The 26,342-nt window shown below is 46.3% G+C and overlaps 2 long non-coding RNA genes across 2 annotated transcripts in view; one reads left to right on the top strand and one right to left on the bottom strand.

The window, feature by feature from the left end:
• LOC309851908 overlaps positions 1-26,342 on the top strand; it is a 224,746-nt gene that overhangs the window by 197,113 nt on the left and 1,291 nt on the right. The window lies entirely within an intron of this gene.
• Positions 21,784-26,342, bottom strand: part of LOC309851909 — a 34,714-nt gene continuing 30,155 nt past the window's right edge. Inside the window, exon 3 of the long non-coding RNA XR_014304991.1 lies at positions 21,784-22,424. This is a non-coding gene — a long non-coding RNA (uncharacterized lncRNA). The remainder of the gene's footprint in view (positions 22,425-26,342) is intronic.

Below are 26,342 nucleotides of genomic sequence, written 5' to 3' on the forward strand. Positions count from 1 at the left end.
ACTCCAACTGCATCCAAGTCAGCCATGGCCCTCCACACATCTGCAAGAGAGGGTATATTATCCCCATTAGCACAGAGGAAACCAAGGCTCAGAGAGGTTAAAAAAAAAAAAAGAGTCCAAGATCATAGCATCATTTAGCAGCATAGCCAGAATGTATAGGAATTACCTCAAAATAGGCCACACTAGTGGAAGAATACCTTAGTGTGGAGTTAGGAAAACCTAGGTAGAACGCTGCCTCAGAAAGGCAGATAATCAATAAAGGAAAAATAAAGAGGCGCCTAGGTGGCTCTGTTGGTTAAGCATCTGCATTGGGCTCAGGTCATAATCCTGGGATCTTGCCCTATGTCAGACTTCCTGCTCAGCAGGGAGTCTGCTTCTCCCTCTGCTCCCCATTCATTCTCATAAACAAACAAATCAATAAAATCTTACCCCAGAAAAAGAAAAAATAAAGATTATAAGCTTACAATAAAGATATGAATGATGAGTCAAAGCTTTCAGTGACACACCCACACCTGCCTACAGTTCTCTGGCTAAAACATGGGTGGAATTGATGGGGTTAGAAGAACAGGAGGCACATAGGCCCGGACAGCACAGCCCCAGCAGATGCAGAATCCTGGTGTAGGTTTAGCTAGCTTTCATTGTCCTTTAAAATGTCAAAGCTAAAGAAACCTGGTAGGGTTATTGAAGTCTGATCCTGGGGGATGCCTGGTTGGCTCAGTCTGTTAGGCAGCAGCCTAACATAACTCAGGTCATGATCACAGGGTCCTGGGATCAAGTCCGGCATCAGACTCCTTACCCAACCAGAAGCCTGCCTCTCCCTCTGCCTGTTGCTCCCCCTGCTTGTGCTCTCTCACTGACAAATAAATAATCTTTAAAAAGAAAGAAGAAAGAAAAAAAGAAAAGAAAAATTAAATCTGATCTACAGTATAGAACAACACAAAGGATGGTACTTTCTTGGGCTGATTTCTGATTGTTTGATTTTAAGTAGGCTCCACAGCCAGCACGGACACTAATGCAGGGTTTGATCTCAGGACCCTAAGACCATGAGCTGAGCCAAAGGCAGACAATCGATTAAGCCACCCAGGCACCCCACCTTCTTGGGTTCTTTTTTTTTTTTTTTAAGGATTTTATTTATTTATTTGAGAGGGAGAAATCACAAGGAGATGGAGAGGCAGGCAGAGAGAGAGAGAGGGAAGCAGGCTCCCCGCTGAGCAGAGAGCCAGATGCGGGACTCGATCCCAGGACCCTGAGATCATGACCTGAGCTGAAAGCAGCGGCTTAACCCACTGAGCCACCCAGGCACCCCACTTTCTTGGGTTCTAATGGGACTTTTCCTAGGTTCTAATCCTAGCTGTACTGGCTGCCAGGGGGAATGAAGTCCAGCACCACAAGAAAAGCATCCCAAGGCAGAAGTCCTCTGCAGAAGATTTGCTGGTGGCTGCCATCATCAAAGAGTCAGTGGGTGAAGTTGTTGAAGCACAGTGGGAACAATGATAGCCACTGACTTTTGGGTGTCACTGAATCATCCTACTCATCTTCAGGAAGCCTGGCCCTTCTCCAGTCAACGCTGCAAAAGCAAACTTGTTAGAAGAACAGGGGATGGGGTCATCTCCCTCCCTCCCAGAAACTGAAGCAACCAGCCAAACAGTGCAGCACTGGAGTAAAAAATAAAAATATGAAGGAATGTGGCAGCACCTGGGTAGCTCAATCTGTTAAGCATCTGCCTTTGGGTCAGGTCCTGATCTCAGAGACCTGGGATCTGAGACCCACATCAGGCTCCCTGCTCAGTGAGGAGTCTCCCTTTCCTTCTCCCTCTGCCCCTGCTCCTAGCTCATTCTATCTCTCTCTCTCTCTCAAATAAATAAAATCTTTAAAATAAGAAATTTAAAAATGAAGGAATGAATCAAAATGCAGAATTCAGAAACAGAACTACAGATATAAAAACTACATATAAAAACCTGAAATATGACCCGGTGAGTGAGGAAGGATTATTAAATCATGATACTGAGACAAACCATAAGTGACTCTTAATCTCACAAAACAAACTGAGGGTTGCTGGGGGGAGGGGGTTTGGGAGAAGGGGGTGGGATTATGGACATTGGGGAGGGTATGTGCTTTGGTGAGTGCTGTGAAGTGTGTAAACCTGGTGATTCACAGACCTGTACCCCTGGGGATAAAAATATATGTTTATAAAAAAAAAAAAAAAAAAAAAAAAAAAAAAAAAAAAAAAAAATTACTTCACTGACAAAATAGTAGAACAAGAATTCTCTTGATTTAATGAAGTATTTTTGTCCCGAAAAAGAGCAAAATATGCTACCCCAAAAGTTACCCTTTTGTGAGATAAATTTATATTTATAAAGGAAATTTCCATTTGTAAGTGTCTCGCTATAAGTAGCAGGAAGAGAAGGATTACTCTAAATTAAAATAGAATCTAGTCAATGGAAAGGCACAGACTTAAATCTGCTTAACAACATTTGCCCCTGTTTACTTTGCTTTTCCTAGTAACCTCCCAAAATCTGTACCACTTCACACTACTTTTCTTTTGTTTTTAGATTAAAATGGTATATGAGGTGGTGCCTTAGGCCATCTCAAGGAATTTATTCATTTTTTCTGGGTATCTCTCATGCATGTGTGAGGTATACATGTCAATAAACTGCTCTTTATTTCTATTGTCAAAAAAAAAAAAAAAAAAATCATGATACTGTATGAATTGATTGCCAATTTTTTCTTAGAACATAGAGCACACTGCACTACACGAAAACAAAAACACAAAATTAGGATTGAATACAAAAACAAGATTATCAGTGTTATTCCATCAAGTGTTTCTCTAACCTACTGATCAAAACCTCAGTTCATCCTCCAAAAGAATCTGGGCACCACCTCAGCACACATGAACACATTTTCAGGCCACAGTTCACACTGCTCCAGTCCCCACTCTAAGTCCTGAGCCATGGGCTCCTCCAGGCAAAGCCACCACCAACTATGTCAGGGCCCCTGCCCTAGAAATCCCCAAACCCAACCACTTCACAACAGGGAGACTCAGGGAGATTCATATGGGCAGAAATGTGGGACTTTGTCTTTTTTTTTTTAAATTAAAAGAAAAATACAGCAAGAAACATTTCTAGCACAAAGTGAAGAGCTAATCTCTCACAATGTCGAGAGTATTAGAATTATCAATACACCATCAGTAGTTTGATAGGTCAAACAGGCCAAAAGCTGGAAACACAAGAGGAAATGCTCACAGCAAACAGACCTGAAAGCCAGGGCCTGGACCGGCTGACATGGCTCTGCCGCTTACCACAGCGAGAAAGTGTAACTTTCCTGGGCCTCAACTTCCCTCCTGGCCAGCAGGAAAGTGGCAACACCACAAAACTCATGTCTGGTCGGGGATTACGTGAAAGGAGAATGCTCAGTGAGAGCCCCGCCACACCGCCCGTCCAGCCACAGTCTGCGCCCAGTGAATGGGAATTTCCTCTACTGCAGCCACACGAAGAGCTGAAGGATCTGCACAGGATGCCTGATTATTTACCAGTCACAAAACCACATTCTGCCATAAACAGAGAGGGCAAGAGACCCCAAGAGATGGGAATATCCCTCACCCTTGCCTGGACCAGGCTTTCAAGACAAGTTGGAAAGCCCACCGCAGCTCTGTCACTGACTCTGAATGAGCCTTTGGAAGACAACACCATCCCAAACAACAGTTTAATTTACTTCTCTTTAAAAAGCAGTGAGACAAGGTCTTGGCCACATCTTCATAAATTAACAGCTTAGGAGGCTAAACCCCAATGATTTAGTTATGTCCCCAGCAGGCAAACCTCCACTGGTGGGCAGCTTCAGGGAGAAAGGGTGCCTCCCCATCCATGAGGACACCCTCTGACATTCATCTCCCTGAAGATGCTTCCTACCCATGGGAATTTACTCCCTGGAACCCCCCCATCTAAGTTCCCCTCTGGATGCTGCACGAGGCAACTTCCTCACACCCCCATCACCTCTGGTGACACCGCAGCTACCCCCGAGCCTTCAAGCACGGTGCACCTGTCTTTGCTGCCAAGCGTCCCATCAGCCCAGCTCCATCACTGATTTCTGTACCCATAATTAATTAACTTATGCATGTATGTATTTATTTATTTTTACAGCTTCATTTATTTAGGGAGAGAGAGACAGAGACAGAGATACAGAGAGAGCACACACACACAAATACAGGGAGATAGAACCTCCAGCAGATTCTACACTGAGAGCAGAGCACACCTCAGGGCTCAATCCCACCACCCTGAGATCATGACCTTAGCTGAAACCAAGAGTTGGATGCTTTAAAGACTGAGCCACCAGGCACCCCTCTGTACCCTTAATCTTAAGAAAAGAAAGACGCCGCTTCTTTCTGTCAGCCACGGCCTCATAAGCCATCTGTCACACAGCCAAAGCTTCCAGAGGATAGGACCAGGTCTGCAACACCAGTGATGCCAGAGTATCACCATAAAACTACAATCTAGTGAGTACCAGGCTCTTCTCTAAGCTCCTAATATGGCCTTCTATTTTGTACCCCTCACAGACCTACATGCTAGGTATTATCCCCAGTGCACAGAGGGGACACTGAGGTCCATGGCTTACCCAAGCGATCTACTTTTATGTGGCAGCAGCAGGGGCCTGAACCCAAGTCTGTGACTCCAAGGCCCCTCCGTCAACTCTGTTACTCATGCAGCCCTACACAGTCATCAAATACCTCCCTAAACCCTCATCCCTCCTGTGAAAAAGCATGGTCTTCTGCCATTTCCCAGATGGGAAGAAAGCCGGCGTGAGCCAGATATAGTGACCTGCCCATGATGGTACAGGCGATGTCCCCCCTGTTCTCCCTCCAACACCCATGTCATTCTGCACGAGGCCCCATGGGGTCCTTCATGCTTCCAGTGGAAAACTCTGGCGAGACCACCAGGCTCCTGGCAGGCCTTCATCTTGACCCTGGAGGACAGCACCAGTTAGGAGAAACCGGCTAGTTAAGCCTCTGAAATGGGGTCCTACCACCCAGGAAAACCCCCTTATCTCCAGGGCATCGCCCATGTGAATTAGCTGGCTTTGTAGAGGGCTCCACAAGCACCAGCCTTGCTGAGTCACTTTCTCTAAGGTGGTTGCTGAGACAAAAAGGACCCAGGAAAGAAAGGCATAGGCTGTTGTGGAACTCCAGTGCCTTGGCATCAACAATTAATGTGAGCAGCTGCCTCTGCTCACCAGATCTGCATTTTATGTGGGGCACGCTGTTCAACGTTTACACCCCCCATCTCTGTAACCTTCACGACAACCCCTGGAGCTCCCTGCATCATCATTACCACCTCACAGACAAGGAGACAACGCATGAGGGGTGTGTAGAATGATGCAGCTCTGTGCTGGGGCCAACCTGGGGAGGACTCCCACAGGCTTGCTCTTCCCACTGCTGCAGAAGCAGCTGAAAACAACGAGTTTTTCAGTTTGCATTATGTAGAGTGGAAAAGTCAACCATAAAGGTCATTCAATTTTTAAATGGGTTATTCCTCATGATAAAAACAGTTCCAAAAAATAATTTCTGAGAAGTTCAACATATTCCTCTTTCCAGGTGCCTGGAATGTGATGGAATGTTGTTAAAATAACTTCTGGCCCATCAGCATGCCAGACAGAAACTGGAAGTAAGCTGTTGCAGGTCCCCAAAGGCTCCGTCACAACCCTAAGGAGAAGACATAGAACTTTCACTGTCCCAAAGTGATTATGTTTAAAAAAAAAAAAAAAACAGGCACAGGTGGAACATTTTAAATTACAGACTTTCAATGCAGGGGCAGTGGGGGCAGGGGAATGTCCCCCCACTACCCCCAAATGTTTCAGCTATATATAGTGACTTACCAAATGACTCATCACAAGTACCTACAAGGCGACTGACAGGCAACTGACCGATGAGGAAGGTATTCGGACTGCTTAACAAAACCAACACAACTTAGAATCTTCATTATTAAGAAGAGAAAACCATTTATTAAACACTCGCCAGGCACCAAACCCGCTCTGTCACACGCACTGTCACACGATCTACTCATCACAAGGCTGCCAAACTCAGTGCAGAAACTGACGCTGAGTAAGTCACCTAAGGTCATGCAGCACCAGAAACTGGATTCCAACCAGGTCTGACATCAAAGCCCACCCCAGCTTGCTGCAATGCTTCAGAAGCTAAGCTTTGTGATGATCAATAAACTACATGCTTAACAATGTTTACACATCTCTGCTAGAATTCAGGGAAAGGTTTTTAAAAATGACATACACAAGGGGAAAAAATAATACAGGTTCTGGAGGCAGGCTGCCCAGTGTTCAAATCTTGGCTCCTCCACTTGCAAGTTGTGTGTGACCTTGGACTCCTTTAGCTCCCCTGTGCCCATATTTCCATGCATTAAAATGGTAGCCATAACAGACCCTATCTCCTAAGGCAAATAAAGCATTTTGGTGTTGTTGTTCTTGTTTTAAGATTTTATTATTTATTTGACAGAGAGAGAGAGACAGGGTGAGAGGGAACACACACAGGGGGAGTGTGAAAGGGAGAAGCAGGCTTCCCACTGAGCAGGAAGCCTGGTGAGGATTAGATCCCTGCACCCTGGGAGCATAACCTCAGCTGAACAACTGAGCCACCCAGGTGCCCACAAATAAAACATTGAGAATCATTCCTGGCATGAGTTAAACCTCAGAAGGTGTGGGCTGGTGTTACTTCTTGCTGGCCACTAGATAGAGTCAGCAGCCTCAGGCCCACTGTTTTAGCAACTCATTTGCATAAACAAAGCCCAGGCTCAGCCACTTTGTGCTTAACCTATGGTTTCTTCCTGTCACTAACATCTCTCCTCACTCCTGCTCTGTGGCACTAAGCTCTGGGCCTCAACTTCCCATCTGTCAAATGAGGTGAGGAGCCCAGCTGATCTATCTGAGGTCCTTCCAGCTGGGCAACCTAGGGTTCTTGGTAACTCAGGGCCCAAAAATTTCAGAACCATCCTAACACAAACATTACCAGATGACACCCACTCATTTTCCTCAGATCTTCTCTTCCGTGTTATGTATAAATGCTTATTTTCATGGCAAATCTTCTCCAAGATCCCAGAGCTCCACGAGCACCCAGAATAGGCTGGGCAGGCATCCCCAGTGCTGAGGCTGGGGACATGATGGTCAGAAGCTCTGACCTCCAGGGGAGACGGATTCCAAATCAAGCTGCTCTGATAAGCAGATCCTCCTTGTTAGAGAGTATTTCAACAGAACACAGTTAAGAGGAAGTGCAGGTAAGAAACTCAGAACTTGGCCCACTGGACAGAGGGCAGTAGGACAGTGGGCCGGAGGGGTGACAGAGGGATGGAGAGGAACGGCACGATCAACAGAGGCCAGCCAAGGCAGCACTGATGCTCAATGTGAGAGGGTGGGCTGGGGACACACTGTGAAAATGGCTTCACAGGCAGGAAGCAAGCCCAGCTCAGCACAAAGCAAAGTCCTGAGCAGGAACCTTCTGGGACCAGGTTGGACACTAAGGTGAGCTGAAAATGGCTGTGGGACCCAGTGCAGTCTGAATCTCACCCATGCCTCTCACAGGCTGGGTGACCCCGGACCAGTTATGCTACGTCCTTTAATGTTTCCTAAAGGGTATATTCACTCCATAATCCTGAGCCATGTTCTCATTTCGGTGAGTGTGGGAGGCCGCAATAAGGCTTGAGACGAGAACCAAACCAGACCCTGACTTGCGCCTCCTTTAAAGTCCAAATAACCTAACAAAAGGTTTAGGACGGGAAAAGTTCAGTAGCACTGGGCAAGAGTCTGTGCTATGTGTTGTGCGATCGCCTACGTGACTTCCCACACGCTTACTAAACAAATGAGAACAATTCGGCTGGGCTAAAAAGTTCGTTGCTGGTCCTTGCTGCCTTAGTACAGCCCATAAATTACTTTCAGGTTTGCTGTATTTGTACTGGCATCAGCCATTTGGCGTCATGAGGAACCGTAGTTGCTTAACTAAACACAGATGTAATGTCACTATATATATGGCCTTAATGCTTTGAATAAACTTAGCACTGTTGGACATCCTCCTCAGTGCTCCTCCTGTCCCCCATCTCTCTGCTTCTCGAGTTCTTTTCTTCATCCTCTTACCCTCATGTTCCTGGTTGATTTGTTGCGCCGGCCACGACAGGTGAGGATCTGATGGTGCCCACAATCTACAGAGATCCAATATATACAACTAGGACAGCCTGGAGGGGGGTGGGCAACCCAGGCTGGACAGGGAGTTAAGAAGGAGTCAGGAAGGGCGCCTGGGTGGCTCAGTGGGTTAAGCCGCTGCCTTCGGCTCAGGTCATGATCTCAGGGTCCTGGGATCGAGTACCGCATCGGGCTCTCTGCTCAGCAGGGAGCCTGCTTCCTCCTCTTTCTCTCTCTGCCTGCCTCTCTTCCTACTTGTGATCTCTCTCTGTCAAATAAATAAAATAAAATAAAAAATCTTTAAAAAAAAAGGAGTCAGGAAGAAGTCATTCCCACACTTGAGGCATGGGTTGGTACTGACCAGAGACACTGGGCAAGAGACAGTGTCCTAGGACTGCTGTAAGACTAGCCGGGTCCAGGCAAAGCACCTAACAGTGTGTAGATATAACCCATCTGTAAAAGGGGGCGGGGGTGTTGGTGGTTGCAGCTGGTTGAGCATCTTACTCTTTGTTTTGGCACAGGTCCATTCACCTGGCCCATTCACCTGTGCCTGCAGGTGTTCTGTGGTGTGCTTTTTATCTCTCTCTCTCTCTCTCAAATAAATAAATCTAAAAAAAAAAGAGAAAGTCAGGAAGTATCAGGAGACCTGCTGTTAAGGTCCCAAAGACTCCACCCTCCTCAACTAGCCTCCGGAAATAAAGTAAGTGGATGCCCAGGAGCCTCCTGGACACAAAACTTTCCAAAGCAAAGCTTTCAATTTCATACTGGAGAAAAGGCTGCTGTGCAAATTCAAGACAAAAAAGCCAGCCAGGGTAAGGTGGGTTTGGACGGGGTTGGCCCTGTAGGGCTCTGGCCACTAAATGCCCACTGCCCAAGCCAGGAGCCTGGAGTCTGTGCAGCCAGTGCTTCCTGAGGCTTCCACATCTTGGCCTCGCCCTGAAGTTTCCTCCTGGAAGCTCCTTACCCAGGGAGGCCACCTGTGAGCACCCCCTCACACACACCCCAGCTTCTGCCCGTCCATCCAGCTGGAGTGAAGGATCCCCAAGCCTGCTCTCTCTGGTCTCTCCTGCACAGAGAGGAGTATGTGCCCCGGAAAGGAGGGTCCCTGAGGATACCTGAGTCCCTGGAACGAAGACAGCTGGCTTGAGAATGTGGGGTTTTGGTGCTCTAGGCACAGCAGTTCCTAGAGGAAACAGGGTAGGGAGCTCCAATGTGGAGGGGAGTCCTGGGAGTCTGGGATCACAGATGCCAGTGGCCCCCAAGTGGAAGGGTTTCAGTGACTCCAGAGGTGAGAGGCGCCAGGGGTCAGGCCTGGAGGTGGACAAGGACCTGTGGGGTAGGGGGCCGGAGATGGAAGTGATCCCAGGGTGGTCGCAGGCCCAAAGTAGAGGTGTGGGGGTGGGGGTGGGGGGAAGGGGTCCATGGGCCAGAAAGGAATGGTATCCTGGGGCTCCTGGGTAAAAGGCACTTGAGGTGGAGGGGGCCCAGTGGGGCCCAGGCTGTGCGGGCAGAGCCAGCTCCTCTCGGATTGGGGAGCCCAGCGATTCTTAAGGACAAAATTTTCCATCAAGTTCTGGAAAAGAAGCCTGTCAGCACAGGCGTCTCTCCGGGGGTCAGACAAGCCCAGTGGTGCTGGGCTCCTTGATGTCAGTAGGGCCCCACGGGTTCCCTGGATACAGAGAAGTGGAGCGAGGGCTGTGGAGCGAGGGCTGTGGGGCAAGGGCTATGGTGTGTAGGAGCACCAGGCCAGCAGGAACCTGTCCACCAGGCACCCCTCCCGCTCCCTTGGACGAAGCAGCAGGTGGCAGCGGGCAGGAGGGACACAGCCTCCCTCTCTCCCTAGCGCCCCTACCCCTCCCCAGCCCCTCAGTACCTGAGTCAGCGGGGCACAGATGCACTCCCCCACGCCCTGCCCCGCGAGCCCAGAACCCCTGCCTCCCCGGGAGGCGCTACTTGCACAGTGAGTTCGCTGGGCCCGCAGAAGGCGGTGGGCGGGGCAGGCAGGTGCCAGCGCGCTGAGGCGGGTGGGGGGCGGCAAACAGCGGTGCAGGCCTCTGCAGGCCCGCGCGCCCTCGCCCAGCCTCCTGTCTGTCCGGTCCGGTGAGGGGCCTGGCTGCGCTCCCTGCCAGTTCCCGCTGCTCTTCTGCTGACTCCAGGACCCCAGCCCCCCCCCCGCCCCCCCCCCCCCCCCCCCCGCCCAGTCCCGGCCTCCCTGCCACTGCTTGAGCTCCAGGCTAGGCCCGCTGCTGCTCCTGGGCGGCCAAGCTGCGGCCCCGGTGCGGTGTGGCTGGCCCTTTTCTCTCCCCAGGGCACAGTGGAGCCAGGAGGGAAGGCCTGAGGGGATCTTCCGTCTGCTCAGTGCCAGTGGACACTCTCCAGGGGCCTCTCTACCTGGTGGGCTCCACCCATGGCCATCTTGGAACCCCTGGAATCCCCTTCAGAGACCAGGTGAAGCCCTCCTTGGGGAATCCAGGCTCCTGGGACCAAGGCGAGTTGATCTTGTGTACTGCTGTGTTTGTTCCCTGGCCTGGCATGGATTGACAGTTGCTGAATTGATCTATTCTGGGGTCATCAAGGGCAGAGCAAAGAGTTCAGGGCTGGGATCCCCAGGCCTGGGGTCCACACAGGCTTGGAGCCCTCTTGGCTGTCCCTGACAGAATGACCAAAGAGGAACCCTCAGAAACATGGATCTGCCTTGAACTGGCAGAGCATTCAGGGACAGGAAGGGGAATGTCTCCTTCGCAGAGTATCTGGAAGCCTGAAGTGGAAGATGGATTTGTCTGAGCCATGGTCATTAGTGTTGGGCCAAGGAACCCCTGGCTTGCTTCTCCTACCTGCATCCTAGGTCTAAAAGGGTGTCTGGGTGGCTCCCTCAGTGCAGCATCTGTCCAGGGTCCTGGGATCCAGCCCTGCATCTGGCTCCCTGCTCAGTGCAGATCCTGCTTTTCTTTCATCCTCTCCCTCTACTTGTGCTGTCAAATAAAATAAAAAAAAAAAAGTTAAGAGGGGGGACAAAATGGCGTGGAAGTAGGAGGCGTCTTTTCAACTTGTACCCCAAAATGAGGTGATTACCTACCAATCACCCATGAACTCCAATCACCCATGAAATCAGCCTGAGATCAGAATTATACACGTGTGGATCTCTACAGGGGGAGAAGAAGCCAGTGGGCAGGTAAAGCGGAGTGGGAACTGTGAACTGATATCAGAAGATAAACAAAAGGGGGAGGGAGCTACCAGAGGCAACCAGTTGGAAAGTAATACCCCAATACAAGCGAGAGTGCCCTGCGTCTGGGGACCAGCATTAACTCGGAGACTGGTTGAAAGCACTCCAAAAGAGCAAAGGATCTCAGGGGAAATTGTAGGACTCCGGGGCGGCTAGGGACAGGGGCTTAAGTCCCTGGTCCCAGGAAGCCTCCCGTGGTGCTGAGGCAGAGAGTGCGGCAGAGAAACCAGCTCTTGGTCCCTAAGCTGCCAGCGCAAGGAGAATGCATGGGGTCTGTTTCCTGTGAGGGAATGGGAGCCACACCAGGCGGCAGAATGCAAGAGTCCTGCTATAGAGCCTGAGATACTCCCCTGAGAGAGGTATAAAGGCCCAGCCAGTGCCCTTTGATACAGGCCCTTGTTTCAGAGCCTGCACCAAACTCTCGCCCCAGTGAGGTGCGCGAAGGCCCAGCCTGGTGCTCTCGGACCTGTGCCCCATTCTCAGAGCCTGAGACCCGCGCGCGAACCTCTGCCTTCCCTGAAATTGGTGCGGGCAAGGTGGGCGCTCTTAGACCCAGAAAGACCGGGCACTCCCAGCCCGGGCCAGCGGGAAAATCTCAGTGTGCGATTGCTGCTTGGAACCTCTCTAGCGGTCTGGAGGTGCCCAAAGCTGCTGCTGCCGTGCTTTTGGGTACAAGCAAAAGATCCTCCATCCCCAGGGACAGCAACTTGGAACCTGCTCTGCCAGCGGCCAACGGGGAACTTATTTGGGCTCTGCAGCCAGACTGAAGCCTTCTCTCTGAGAGGGAGATCAGGGTGCGGTTTGTTTTCCTCTAAAACTACAAAAACTATCAAAAGCGGTCAAAGTGAGAAAAAAAAGTGAACAAACAAAAAACCGCCAGAGAACAAAAGCCTGAAAAAAAAAAAGTTTCCTCAGAGCCCACCCCCTTGAGGGGGGCGGTAGGACTTAAGTCAGGGAACATCATTGACTGAAAACCCACATGGCAGGCCCCTTCCCCAGAAAACAAACCAAGAAAGAAAAAAAAAAAAAAAAGAGAGAGAGAGAAAAAGTACTACAAGAGAACTACCACTACTTCATAGGAAAACTTTTATCTTTCATTCATTCCCACTATTCTGGTTCTTTTTTTATTTTTTTTTTAAGATTTTATTTATTTATCAGAGAGAGAGAGAGGGAGAGCGAGCACAGGCAGACAGAATGGCAGGCAGAGGCAGAATCAGGCTCCCTGCTGAGCAAGGAGCCCGATGTGGGACTCGATCCCAGTACACTGGGATCATGACCTGAGCCGAAGGTAGCTGCTTAACCAACTGAGCCACCCAGGCGTCCCTGGTTCTTTTTTTTAAATATATATAGTAAATTTTTTAACCCCAGCAGGATGGTGGAAGGGGTACATAGCTGAGTGCCTCCCGGGTCTGAACCTGTGTGACGCCACCCGGTGCCTGCAGCTGCCCTCTGGAAGGTGTTGCTTTAGCGGCAGAGCCGGAGGGCACCAAGTGTGTGTCTGTCTCCAAAGTCCTGGGCACCACATCACAATGCCTTCCTGAGAAGCAGAATCAAGGACAGTTGCTGATCTTCATTCCTTCCCACCAAAGGTATCTCATACACCATCTTTGGAAGTTGGAGCCAGGGGGCTCCTGGGTGGCTCAGTGGGTTAAGCCTCTGCCTTCGGCTCAGGTCATGATCTCGGGGTCCTGGATCGAGTCCCGCATCGGGCTCTCTGCTCGGAAGGGCGCCTGCTTCCTCCTCTCTCTCTCTGTCTGCCTCTCTGCCTACTTGTGATCTCTGTCAAATAAATAAATAAAATCTTTAAAAAAATTTATCTTTATTATAACTACTTCCTTTCTTTTGATTGAGCTGCCCTTTTCTGATGGGTTTAAATGAGTCGTTTCTTTTATTCAAAAAAATGTTTGAAATTGAAGATATTTGACACTAAAGTTTCCTTAGAGTAAAACTTCTGGTGTCTTCTGTAAGTTTTGGTATGAAATAGTCTCCTTTCCATTGCTTTCAAGATTTTCTTCAGTCGTCTTATGATTTCTTCTTTGACTGAAGACTGTATTTCTTAACTTGTATGTAGTTTCAATTTTTTGTTACCAGGTTATCTAATTCTTATTCTACTGGATTGTGATCAAAGAACTGTTCTTTAAATCTTTAATTTGGAAGGCTTGTAAAGGTTTCCTTTGTTGCCTAGTATGCAATTAATCTTTACAAATATGTCTTTCCTTAGGTGTAAGAAAGAAATGTTTTCCGAGGGAAATAAGGATGTCTATTTTCTTTTTTTTTTTTAAAGATTTTATTTATTTGACAGACAGAGATCACAAGTAGGCAGAGAGGCAGGCAGAGAGTGAGAGAGAGGAGGAAGCAGGCTCCCCGCGGAGCAGAGAGCCTGATGTGGGGCTCGATCCTAGGACCCTGGGATCATGACCTGAGCCGAAGGCAGAGGCTTTAACCCACTGAGCCACCCAGGTGCCCCAGGATGTCTATTTTCTGAGTGTCCTTGTTTTTCCCTCCTTCTAGTAGATACTCCCATTTGAAAAGCTAAAATTTTACCTTGTTATTGCATTTTTAGAGTCTTTAGGTATTATGTTGTTAGATGTATACCTGCTTATACCTTTTACATCTTCTTTCCAAACTCTGCCTTTAAAAATGTCCCTCTTCATCTTAGTACCTATAACTTTAGACCCAACTTGTCTGCGATGAATTTTGCCATTCCGGCTTTCTCTTTTGCATGGTATCTCCTCACCTGATACATTCTCAATCCCTTTTGCATTTTAAGTATGTTTCTTGAACAGCGTGGATCTGTAACCCCGATAGGTGCTTGAATAGAAAAAGTCAGTCTGTACACATTTAAATTAATGATAAACAGTCATGATTTTATTCCTCCCAACTTATTTTGTTTTTATTTTCCCCATTTTTGATGTTTTTAATCAAGTTCATTCTTTTTCTACTTGATAAATTTTAGAAGTTCTTTGCATTTGAGATATAATTCACAGGCCATACCACTCACCATCTAATGTGGACAATTTAATGGCTTTCACTATATTTAACTATACTATACTGAACTACCTACACATTTTCATCATCCTCAAAAGAAAACTTTAGCCATCACCACCAGTCTTAGGCAACCGCTAATCTACTTTCGGTCTCTGTAGATTTAGCTATTCTGGAAATTCCATATAAATCAAATTATGCAATATGTGGTCTTCTGTGACTGACTTCTCTCAATCAGCAGAATGTTTTCAAGGCTCCTCTGTGTCGTGGCACATATCAAAATTCTATTCCTTTTCAAGGCTGAATAATATTCCACTGGCTGGATGGATCACATTTTAGTTATCTCTTCATCAGTTGATGAACATCTGGGTTGTTCTCACCTTTTGGCTATTACGAATAAACCCTAAACCTTCATGCACAAGTTTTTGTGTGGGCATAGTTTTTTTCTTGGCTCTATACACAGGAGTGATATTGGTGTGTCATATGGCAACTCTGTGTTCTGCATTTTGAGGAGCTACTAAACCATTTCTAATGTGGCTGCGCCATTTTCCAAGCCCACCAGCAATTTACAGGTTCCAGCTCTTCACATCCTTCCAACACCTGCTTTTGGGTTTTTTGATAGTAGCCATCCACGTGGGTGGGAGGTGGTATCTCACCATGGTTTTGATTTGCATTTCCCGAATGATTAGTGATGTTGAGCATATTTTCACGTGCTTATTGTCCCATATATTTTATATATACCTTATATGTATCTTTAAATATATATATTTCATATTATATTTATATTTAAATACATATTTAAGAATGTAAATATATTTACATAAATATGTTTATATAAATATATGATCGTGTAAAATTTATTTATATATACATTTATATATTGATGTATACATTTGAATATTGGAGAAATGTATATTCAAGTTCTTGCTAATTTTTTTTTAAAGATTTCATTTATTTATTTGAGAGAGAGAAATCACAAGTAGATGGAGAGGCAGGCAGAGAGAGAGAGGGAAGCAGGCTCCCTGCTGAGCAGAGAGCCCGATGTGGGACTCGATCCCAGAACCCTGAGACCATGACCTGAGCCGAAGGCAGCGGCTTAACCGACTGAGCCACCCAGGCGCCCCTTTGTTCATTTTTTTAAAAAGATTTTATTTATTTATTTGAGAGAGATTTATTGAGAGAGATCACAAGCAGGCAGAGAGGCAGGCAGAGAGAGGAAGAAGCAGGCTCCCTGCTGAGCAGAGAGTCTGATACGGGGATCCATCCCAGGACTCCGAGTTCATGACCTGAGCCGAAGGCAGCAGCTTAACCCTCTGAGCCACCCAGGCGCCCCTCTTTGCTCCTTTCTTCACTTGGTTGTCTTTTTATTTGAGTTGTAAGAATTCGTCACACAGTCTGAATGTATGTTCCTTATATATGACCTGCAAATATTTTCTCCCATTTAGTGGCTTGTCTTTTGACTTTGTCAATGGGGTCCTTGGAAGCACAAAACTGGGATATTTTGGTTGAGTCCCATTTATTTGTTTATTATTTTTTTTAAGTTGCTTGACTTTGGTGTTTGGCTGAGGGGCCGTTGTTAGATTCAAGACCACTAACATTTACCTTTGTGTTTTCTTCTGAAAACTTTATCATTTTACTTTATTTTTATTTTTTAAAAGATTTTATTTATTTGAGAAAGAGACAATGAGAGAGAGCATGAGCGAGGAGAAGGTCAGAGGGAGAAGCAGAGACTCCCTGTGGAGCTTGGAGCCTGATGCAGGACTCGATCAGGGAACTCTGGGATCATGACCTGAGCAGAAGGCAGCCGTCCAACCAACTGAGCTACCCAGGCATCCCGAACTTTATCATTTTAATGCTTACATTTATGTCTTTGATGCATTTTGGGTTATTTTCTCTGTATGGTGTGAGGCAGGACTCCTGTTTCATTATTTGCATGTGGCTGCTTGGGAGTAAAATACTGTTCTTACCCCCATTGAATTGTTTGGCACCCTTGTCAAACATTAGTTGACTGTAATTTATTTTCCTTTTTTTTTTTTCCCCATTGAGGAATTTCACGTGCCATGTATATTATATTTCTAGGAAAAAGGAATCCCAGGATTTTATGAAGAATAATTTTTCCATGCAGTGAAACCAAACTGAGGGGATGGAAATATTCTGCCACTTTTCTAGATCTTTCAGTTATACAAGTCTAGGGCTGGTCATGCCACACTTGTTTAACTTGCCCGTGAGGTTCACAGCAGTTTTCCCAGCTCTGTGGTCATCAATAATTTCAAATTTGCCAATGTACTCATGCTTCGTCATCACAGTGAGGAAACGGGATGAGGACTTTGGTGTATGGCCTCCTAAGAACCTGGCCTTCGCCTCCCCTTTCAGCAGTGTTAATGTTCTTGAGGGCATCTGTGAGACATTTGTTCACACTGTTACTGCGGCACAGAAAGATGGCAGAAAAAGTTTTTTTCCCTTTTATTAATATTTGGTCTTGTTCTCCTTCCCTTTCTCATAACCGAATGCGTATTTCCCCTCCGTCATTTGAAAACTGCATACTGTTCTCCAGCTGTTTTCCCCAGACGAGACCTTGTGTATCAAGAATCCTTATTTCACGGTTATTATACACAATCTTAAAGATTTATGACTGTCCTCTTATTTTACACATGCATACACACGAAGCACTAAATACGGACTTTATCTGAATGGCTAAATGTTGGCCAAGACAGAAGCCAGTTGTAGTGGGAACTGATAGGATAAAGATATAGTCTGAAGTTTTTGTTCTTTAAAAAAAGCCTTCATGGGATGCCTGGGTGGCTCAGTGGTCTAAAGCCTCTTGCCTTCAGCCCAGGTCATGATCCCAGGGTCCTGGGATCGAGTCCCACGTCAGGCTCTCTGCTCAGCGGGGAGCCTGCTTCCTCCTCTCTCTCTGCCTGCCTCTCTGCCTACTTGTGATATCTCTGTCGAATTAATAGGTAAAATCTTTAAAAAAAAAAAAAGCCTTCATGGGGCGCCTGTGTGGCTCAGTGGGCTAAAGCCTCTTGCCTTCATCCCAGGTCATGATCCCAGGGTCCTGGGATCAAGCCCCGCATCGGATTTTCTGCTCAGTGGGTAGCATGCTTTCTCCTCTCTCTGCCTGCCTCTCTGCCTACTTGTGATCTCTGTCTTTCAAATAAATAAAATCTTAAAAAAAAAAAGGCCTTCATATTTTATTAAAAATTTTAGGTGTCCAAATTCAAATGGTTAACAATATAGTACAATAGTAATAATAATAATAATATCATCTAATAATAATATAATAATTTCTCCTGCACACTAGTAAAATGAGATGTTTCTTTTCTCTTCTTTTTTAAAGATTTTATTTATTTTATTTATTTGACAGACAGAGATCACAAGTAGGCAGAGAGGCAGGCAGAGAGAGAAGGAGGGAAGTGGGCTCCCCACTGAGCAAAGAGCCCGACGTGGGGCTCCATCCCAGCCAAAGGCAGAAGCTTAACCCACCCAGGTGCCCCGAGATGTTTATTTTCATTTGGGATTATGGAGGGGCAAGGTGTTTTTGGCTCTCCTGCTGAAGTAGGGACTCAGTCAGTATTGTCTCCACCTTTTTCCCTAATAGTAGCTCTGGAAGATGAAGATGTCCCTCCATCTCCCAGACATGAGGGTTTGACCAGGACATGGGATGTATAAGCTCATTGACATAGTCTCATGAACTTAGCTCTGGTTTATTGGTCACAGTCTTCTCCAAGTATTTTCAGGAGTAAACTTCAGGTGTTGCCCTTACTCTAATTTTTCTTTCTGAGACTTCAGACTGCAATCCCTACTTCCTGCAGTCACTCGAGGAGAAACGAGGCATGTGGCAGTGCAACAGTGTGTTTTTCTTTCAAGATGACAGAATCACTCTTGATTTCTGTACGCATCTCGGATTTTCATATACAAACATGGATTTTGGTGTCTACCCTGAGGAGATGATACGTACGGTGTAAGGCACACTTGTATTCTCATGACACGTCACCTGGGTTACCCAGAACTTTCTGGGCCCGGCAGAAAGGCAGAAACCCAGGTGAATTCCTCATTGTTCCAGCAGGCTGTCAGCCCTCAAAGGCCTTCTGGATGTGTTTGTGCATCGCAGTGTCTGCTGTGTAAGATACAGAAAGAGCACAGTAGTTCAGTTAGGAACACATTTTCCAGGAGGAACCAGGATTCAGTTTGGGTGACTCTTGACCATTTTTCATCTTCTGATAACTGAAAGTGGTAGTTAGTCTACAGTCATGGTTTTAACATGCATTTCGAATGTAATGTTAGTTTCCATCAACATAAAACTATAAGAACTGTCTTCCTAAAGGGCATTCGTGTAAGGACCGTTATTTTCCAGCTTGATTAATGAAAAAAAAATTTTTCTGTAATGCTTTCTTCCTACTCTGTATTAGTTTTCAGGACTGGATTGAAAGTGATTTATTGTGGATAGGGTTATACCTGGTCGTGGAATTTTTTTCTGTTCCTGGGTTTTTAAAGGTGGCAGAGTTGACTTTCTGATTTTAATTCATCTTCACTAGATGAAGAATTCACAAATAGGACTTTTTCTTGAAATAACCATAGCCTGGGGGCGCTTGGGTGGCTCAGTTCATGATCTCAGGGTCCTGGGATCGAGTCCCACATCGGGCTCCCTGCTCAGTGAGGAGCCTGCTTCACTCTTTGCCTCCCCCTCTGCTTATGCTTTCTCTAATAAGTAATTAAATAAATAACCTAAAAAAAAAGAAGTTGTATTTGACTGGAGCTTCATGTGGAGTGACAGATCAACAGAAAGACAAAGGGATATGAGACAGGAAGCAATGAAGGAAAACACAGAGGCGCACAGTATAGACAGATGTTCCTCGGCTTATGACGGCCTCGGCTTCTAATAAACCCATTGTTCAGCTGGAAATCTCTTTAGTTGAAAATGCATGGAAAACACCTAAGCGACTGAACATCAGAGCTTAGCCCCGCCTAACTTAAATGTGTTGAGAAACTTACAGTATTGCACAATTGGGCAAAATCCTCTAACACAAAGCCCATTTCACAATAAAATGTCTGGTATCTCATGTAACTTACTAAACAGTGCACTGAAAGCCAGAACAGGACAGTTCAAGTGTGTTGGTTGCTGACCCTCGTGATCACGTGGTTTGCCTGGGGGCTGTGCTCGCTGCCCCTGCCAAGCATTACAAAAGAGGACCCTACTGTAGATCGCCAGCCTGGGAAAAGATCCGAACTAAATGCATATCACTTTTGCACTATTATAAAAAGTCAAAAAACCATAAACTGAACCAAGGTGAAGTCAGGGATCTTCTGTACCAGGTAGGTAAGGTCAAGCGCTCCTGTCTGGCCAGGAACCATAGTGGTATGGGGTAAAGTTCCACAGTAAAAAGTTCTACAGCAGAGAACCACTAGGACTCAAGCACCAAGGGTCACAGGTTGTGCAGGAAGACTGGATGCTCCGCTGTGGGCGATGAGAAGCCACGAGCGACTCAGGAAGGCTGCAGAGCTCTGGGCAGGTGGGACAGCTGAGGGCTGCAATGAAGAGGGACAGGTGGAGCTGGGAGACCAGGTGGGGAGAGCCTGCTACCCTCGAACAAAAGGCGACAAAGGTCTGGACTGGGATGACGGAGATGGTGGAAGGTAATGGGATATTCATGAAGCAGACCTGGAAAGCCATGGAAATGAAATAAGAGACGGAGGGAAAACCGAACATGACTTTAATTGCCATCAGTATAAAACGTGTTGAATTAAAATGAATTGGTATTTCTAGACCGATGATGACATCACAATAATGGAAGGAAACCAATTCCGATTTTGAACCTGGTTAAGGAGAAAGTATAGACAAGAGAAAAGCAGAGGCTCTGGAGTCACAGAAATGTCACCGTTAAGATTCGTCCCCACTCTTCATTCCCTTCCCTGTAAACCCAGGCAAGCGACACCTGCCTCACAGCACTGGTAACAAATAGGGAAGAGCACATGTTCCCACGTTCCCGGGTCTGACAGGACAGCCAGGGATCAGCGGCACATGAGGAGGTGACAGGTGGTCACTAAACTGAGCTCAGGTGCATACACAGCAGTTTACGTCACCTTGAGATGGCTCCTCCTGTGACCTCTCGAAGAAGGCGGCAGTGGTGAGGAAGGAACTCCAGGAGCTTATTAGCATACATGATCTTCAGGGCTTCCGGATGAGACTCAACGATCTGCTCCACAATCACCTAGCAGAAGGAAGAGCGTTTTATTTTTATTCATTTATTTGTTTGTTTGTTTGTTTGTGTTTTTGTTTGTTTTTAAAGCACCTAAAAGAGAAGTATGAACTATACACTACAGAGAAAAGAATCGTGTAAACCTTAAAAATGCACTTCGTTCTTCCCCCTCCCCACTCAGTATGCTTTCTAAACAGGAGGTAAGTAACAACAGCATGAAAATCTAGGTCCCGGAATTTGGGAATACTGCTCCAACCCTGGGGGACACAGAGGCTGAGGGACAGAGACTGGCCTGAAGCTAAAACATCACACACACTCATCTGCTTCCCTTCTGAGCTTAAAAGCAAAATACTGTATCTGAAGACAACAGCTCTGTACCATCTTCACCCTGGCCTTATCCTCTACCGTCTCCAGAACAGGGAAAGGGCTGTGATGGAAAGTGATGGAAGAAAACACATCTTATTTTGCTTTAGTATTTAATTTTTTTTGGTGAGGCTGAGTTGCAGGAGGTGAATGACAAGCATACAAACTTAAAATACAAACGTGGCCACAGTTCATTTAATGACACGGAAACGTAAAGTACTTCCCTAATTTAGCATATTAGATTCAATTCAATGAAAAGGGCATAAATTAAATAACTAAAATATTTTCATTTAGTGACAAAGAATAATGTGATCTTTTTCACCCCCACAGAGAGAGCTATGAAGTATAATAGGATACATACAAAGAACTGACAGATCATTTACTTTTAGTAGTCTTAATGAAGCTGAGAAGATTACTGAAATTAATCCTTCAATTTACTTCTATCACTGGGATACTGTCTCGTTTTAAAACTGGAAGCCTTTCATCCTGAAGTCATGGTGGGTAGCTTTATACTTACCAGACAGAAAGAACACTCGCACTGGCAGGTGACTGGAAGAAAGCCCTCAAACGCTGAGACTGGCTTCATGACTTCTGTCAGCCTGAACTAGATGAATCCGACGCTCTCTAAGTTGGAAGCTGCTGATTGCTGGCGGCCTCACATGGTGCAGCCCATACTCCGGCTGCTCAGAGGCAGGATACACTGACTCCCTGTATTTTACTGTATCCTTATAGGTCAAGAACACTGGGTAACCAAGTTCCGGACTTAAGGTACGACTCCGCTAAATCACCCTTCAAAGCCCTTTATCTTTGAATATTCCCTCCCTCTCACCTTCCTAGCCCGGCAAACTCCCCCATGGTCTTCAAGACTTAAGCCACATCAATTCTGCGAAGACGCCTCCCCTCACAGACTTTCCCTGCGCACAGAGCTGTCTTCCAGCTCCTCCAGTGGGCACGGGCGCCTTGGTGGGGTCACGCTTTTCGGCAACTTCATTAACGTATAACTTATGGAAATGGAAATTGACCTGAAAATGTTCTGATCCGTACCTTCTTCCTAGGCAAGTCCCTCACCCCTACTAAATTAAGATGATCCCTGAGTTATGGCATCACTGGAAGAGACAAGAGCGCATGCCTGATTCCTGCCATGCTGATGGGCTCCAAGCGGGACCAACCTTTTCTTACAACCAGAAGAGCAGGAACTAAGAGCATCTTCAAGGAAGAGCCCTGAGCTCTCTCGCACCCAGTCAAGAAACGAAGCCAGATTAGATGCTCTGTGTTTGTGGAATGAGGTGCATGGGGGCACAAACCTCATCCATGTACGGTTTCACCAGTACTTGACCGACTGACGCCTCTGCATCCCGTGTCTTGTCAATTGTAGCATAAGTCTGGAGGCAGTGCCATATGATGTCCACATTGGAAGTCTGAAGCCCTTCTAGCAGCAGGCCTCCCAGGGACTGCTGCAGCATGGCCGTAATGTGGGCTATACGCTGCAAGAACAGAGAGACCAGGAAAGAAGGTCCAACAGTTTCTAAAAGCTCAAATATATGTGTATAATTTATATACATATGTGTTATATATATAAAGCGAGCCTCTAATTCTATCAGAATATATGTAAGATTAAAATCCCAACATTTCCTAGAGAATAACAATGAATCTCTTCTCCCCATGATTGCTCTCTTTCTTTCTTTTTTAAAGGTTTTTATTTATTTATTTGTCGAGAGAGAGAGCACAAGCACATAAGTAGGCACAGGCAGAAAGAGAAGCAGGCTTCCTGCCAAGCAAGGAGCCCAAGGTGGGACTCGATCACAGGACCCTGGGATCATGACCTAAGCCAGAGGCAGTGGCTTAACTGACTGAGCCACTGAGGCGTCCCCTCCCTATGATTTCTTTGAAAGTAAGTCGGCTTCATCAAAGTGAAGTTTAGACAATTACGGAACGACAAAAAGTTATTTGCCTCTTAAGCTACGGAGTAAATCTGACAAACGTGCATTTAAACCCAGTCAAGGGCTTTGGATAAATGAACTCTGACTACATCATATGATGTGTCAAGTTACATGAAATTCAGAATTAATTTTATTTTTTTTATTTTTTTTTAAAGATTTTATTTATTTATTTGACAGACAGAAATCACAAGTAGGCAGAGAAGCAGGCAGAGAGAGAGAAGGGGAAACAGGCTCCTGCTGAGCAGAGAGCCCTATGTGGGGCTCGATCCCAGGATCCTGAGACCATGACCTGAGCCGAAGGCAGAGACTTAATCCACTGAGCCACCCAGGCGCCCCCAGAATTAATTTTAATTGCATAGTTTGGAGACTACGCTTGTGTCTTTACACAAAATCTATCTAGTGTGACATAATGGAAGCAGGGTCCCAAGCAGGAGATACTGAAAAAAAAAAAAAAATTCAAAGCTAGCTTCAAAATCCTGTAGAGTAGCAATTATCAGGGGGCAATGCTAGGTCAAAGCAAAATCATCCAGGAAATTCGCAAACAGCAAATTGAAAATCGAAACCAACACTTGCTGGTCTTACTTTGTCCAGAAGAGGCATGCCTTTGCTCTGAACAGCATGAAAGTGTAACTGGTTAAATTCTGTGGCAATTCTCTCCAAAATCTCTCTAGTCCAGAGAGGGCTAGTAGAGACAATTAGAGAAGTGTAATTCCCAAAGTTAAAACCTGCCACCCCCACCGCCCCCCCATGCCTTACAGCGCTCAGGCACCTGCAAATGCACGCCATCAATTTTCAGGAAAAACTCTCTGTGCAGCAGGCCCCTGGTGCGAGGGGTGAGGAGCGGGGAGGTCATAGAAGCCACCGACGCAGCCTGGCCCGGGCCACAGGGCCCAGGCAAGGGGATGGAGCTATTTTAGGTCAGTGTGGGTACAGCTGCATGTTTCCACCACGTTTCTCGGGCTCTCCCATTCGTGCCCTTATTCTCCCATTCCCTAACCCCCTCCTCTCTCTTGCCCTGTCCTACCGTTCATACGCGAAGCCCCCTCTTCTTCTCCGCCTACCTCATTCTCCCTCCCAAGTTCCTCCCCAGTACCAACTACTGCTGTCTCCTCAATCAGCTAAAACTGACCGCCTAGCAGCAACCTGGGAAATTGCTCAGAGCAGAGGACTCCAAGTTTACATTTACTCAACGGCAGAAAGAGCAAGCTCGGTGCTCTGGGAGCTGGTGAGAAATCACTCACAGTGCATCTGCCATCAAGTGGACTGGATACACTTCCCTCTTGCCCCCCACATTAGAAAGCGTCAACCCCATTCAAAAGGAATCCGAACAGTGAAAGAAAAAAAAAACACAACAAAGGCCCCAAAGCCCCTGCTGGGCTCTATGAGGCATCCCACATCTGAGGATGGGCAGTCAGGTAGTAAGGAAACACACTGTAAGGAAACCCAAAAATGTCTGGAGACCTGCCACGGTGTGCCCCATCCCAGAGCATCAGAACTGGTGTGGAGGGAAGGCAGGCGCTGGGCATGACCAATGCAGAAGCCTAATCCCAACCTCTACTGACTGATCCCATGCGCATTTCCTATTTATCCTTATCTCGGCATTTCTGGGCCTAGCAGAGCAAGATGGATTTACCATGCGCTGACACTGCTCTGGCTTTCCTGACTCCAGAGCTCAGAGCTGCTCTTCTGGAGAAAAAAGTCCTCCAAGGTAATTCTGAGCAAGAAAGCGCACAATGGCTGTTTATCAAGGACAGTGCTGCAAAGGGACAGGATTGTAGACAAAGAGCTCACTGAGGTGTTTCCATCCGAGGAACACAGCAGCAACAGCAAAGACGAGAAGAACACTGGAGGGCCAGCTCCCCAGGGGCTGAATGTGGACATGGCTGGAGGGGCTGCAGGTGCTGCCAAGGGCCGCAGCAAAGCAGAGCCGCTGGAGACACACGGGCTGCAGAAGGGCCGCGTGCAGACTGTCTGCTAAGTGTGGACGAACCTGGGCAGAAGCACGAGTGCAACGGGCTAGAGACACAAGCACAGTGGAGGCTGACCACTTAGTTGAATGCCTTGCTGTGAAAGGGTCAGAGACCTAGGACCAGAGAATCGCTTCCTTTGGGATGGGTCCGTTCTTAATCTCCATCATGAGACATGTGGAGCATATGGTCTCTCAAGTTCCTTCCAAATCTAAAACCTTAATTCCTACAATTTAGAAACCTAACTCCCCCTGCAGGGGGAGGGACTGTTAGCCTCACACAACAGAGCACGCAGGGCACCAGGCGACCTTGACGCAGGCAGCCCAGCTGGTATGTGTAGGACCGGCCTCGGCTACTCCCACTGCACCACTGTGCGTCTCACAGTGCTGACAGGACCTAACTACTCATTTTCTGAGTCACTCATCTACCCTGGCTGATTGAAAATTCACACCAGGAAGGGAACAAGACAATCACAGTATAACAAAGAGAGCCATCATCTTTTTCCTATTTCATAAGCTTTTTCTTTCCTGTTTGTAAATTTCAACTGGATGTGTCCTATACTATTTCATAATAATATAATGCTGGTGCAAAATACATCAATGGTAATACTCTGGGCATGTCTAGGAAAAAAAATGAGATGGAGAAAAACCAAGATGAATGGTAGGTATGCCTTAAAGATCAACAGGACTTTGCTAGTCCTCAGGGAAGGTGATTCCAAATATACTTTTACACTGCAAGCATAATGAAGTGTTGGAACTGTGGTCTATAACCAAAGGGTTTATAGGAACATGTTATAGATTTCACCATTTCATGCTCTCCACTCTCCTGGAGCTACATTCTAGCCACAAACCTGGATTTTCTTCTTGTTTAGAAATGAATTCTAACTAAGCTGTCCCCACCTAATTAGACTGGATGTGAAGTATTAATTTATGTGCTACTTAGTTAAAAAAAAATGCTTACCTGCTTGCTTTTAGTGCAGAGGTTTCTTTAGAACTTTGTGAATTTAAGATTTTTTCAATCTTTTCCACTGATCAAATAACTTGTATAAGCCTCAACACACACATCTATAAAAATAAAAATTAAGCAAACAAAAAACGTCACCATCTTTACTCTTAATCATCTTTATTTCCCATGCTAAATGCAGGAAAATATAAGACCAAAAGTTAACTTCAAATATATAGGGCATGCTATATTTTGAATATTTCTATGAAACACAGAATTTTCAAGAATGCAAATCTTAGTTCTAGAATAAGCATACTTCCATATTCTATTGCAAGTTTATAGAGGAAAAAAAAAAAAACCCTAGACTTTGCTTTCTCATATTCTATACTCTTATTTCTTCTTTTCCCCATCCTGAATTTTTCTATGGGCATTTCTTTCCTATTTTTTTAAAAAGATTTGTTTATTTGAGAGAGAGAGAGACTGCATGTGCGCGTGCAGGGGAGGGGCAGAGGGAGAGAGAGAATCTCGAGCAGACATCCTGCTGAGCACAGAG

The sequence above is a fragment of the Mustela nivalis genome, assembly GCF_964662115.1.
Source record: "Mustela nivalis genome assembly, chromosome: 17".
In the NCBI taxonomy this organism is placed as follows: domain Eukaryota; kingdom Metazoa; phylum Chordata; class Mammalia; order Carnivora; family Mustelidae; genus Mustela; species Mustela nivalis.